The following is a 1,320-nucleotide window of genomic DNA, read 5'->3' as shown; positions in this document are numbered from 1 at the left end:
CCAGCTGCTCGGGAGGCTGAGGCAGGAGAATGGTGTGAACCCAGGAGGCGGAGCTTGCAGTGAGCTGAGATCGCGCCACTGCACTCCAGCCTGGGTGACAGAGCGAGACTCCGTCTCAAAAAAAAAAATAAAAAAATAAAAAATTTATATTGCAAACTCAAGGGCAACCATTTAAACTATGGAAATAAAAAGTTAAATGAAAATAAATTTTAAAATAAATTAAAAAGCAACAACATTTGATAGACTAAATGAGGAGAAAAACTCAAATCATATTCAATGCTTAACTTAAAACCCGAAGAGGCAGGCCAGGCACAGTGGCTCACATCTGTAATCCTAGCACTTTAGGAAGCCGAGGCAGGCGGATCACCTTAGGTCAGGAGTTCAAGACCAGCTTGGCCAACATGGTGAAACCCCATCTCTACTAAAAATGAAAAAATTTAGCCGGGCATGATAGCACACGTCTGTAATCCCAGCTACTTGGGAGGCTGAGGCATGAGAAATCACTTGAACCCAGCAGACAGAGGTTTCAGTGAACCGAAATCATGCCACTGCACTCCAGCCTGGGCAACGGAGTGAGACTCTGTCTCAAAAAAATAAAATAAAATAAAATAATAAAAAATAATAAAAAATAAAAGCTGAAAAAGAGTGGAAAGAGTTGAACAGAAAAAAAGAAAAAAAAACAAGAACAAGAGCAGAAAAAAGAAAATAGTAACTGGGCCAGGCACAGTGGCTCAAGCCTGTAATATCAACACTTTGGGAAACTAATGTATGCCAGGTCTGTCCCACAGACCCTGGCTGACCAACAGATGAAATGAGTACTCAGACACAGGCATGCAGTGTAAGAGCAGCTAGTGGACTGCCCGGCTCAAGTGGCCAGAGTGCAGCCCCGAGAAGCTGGAGCTGCTTGCTTTTATTCAGTGCAGGTACAATGCCAAAATCCTGAAGCAAACACAATCTGTGGGTAATTAACATTTATTGTTCCCCTTTCTGGGAACGTTGTGCCAATATTCAAAGGTCAGTTCCTGGACAACATCAAACACACAAGCCTGATCAAGATAACTTCCCCTTCTCTCCCTTGCACATACTCCTCGCCCTCTGCCTCAGGGTTAGAGAACAGCTGCCTTCAGCTTTCTCCCCGAAGCTATGCAGAGTCTTCTGGCCTTAAAGAAGACCTGCTCCTTTCCCTACCTTTCTCCCGCCATTCTGATCTGCAAAAGTGGGTGGATCACTTGAGGCCAGAAGTTCAAGACTAGCCTGGCTAACATGGTGAAACCTCGTCTCTATTAAAAATACAAAAATTAGCCGGGCATGGTGGTGCAC

This window comes from Mandrillus leucophaeus, unplaced genomic scaffold (genome assembly GCF_000951045.1).
Source record: "Mandrillus leucophaeus isolate KB7577 unplaced genomic scaffold, Mleu.le_1.0 Scaffold65, whole genome shotgun sequence".
In the NCBI taxonomy this organism is placed as follows: domain Eukaryota; kingdom Metazoa; phylum Chordata; class Mammalia; order Primates; family Cercopithecidae; genus Mandrillus; species Mandrillus leucophaeus.
The sequence above is the reverse complement of the archived record's forward strand: the minus strand, read 5'-3'. Positions refer to the sequence as shown.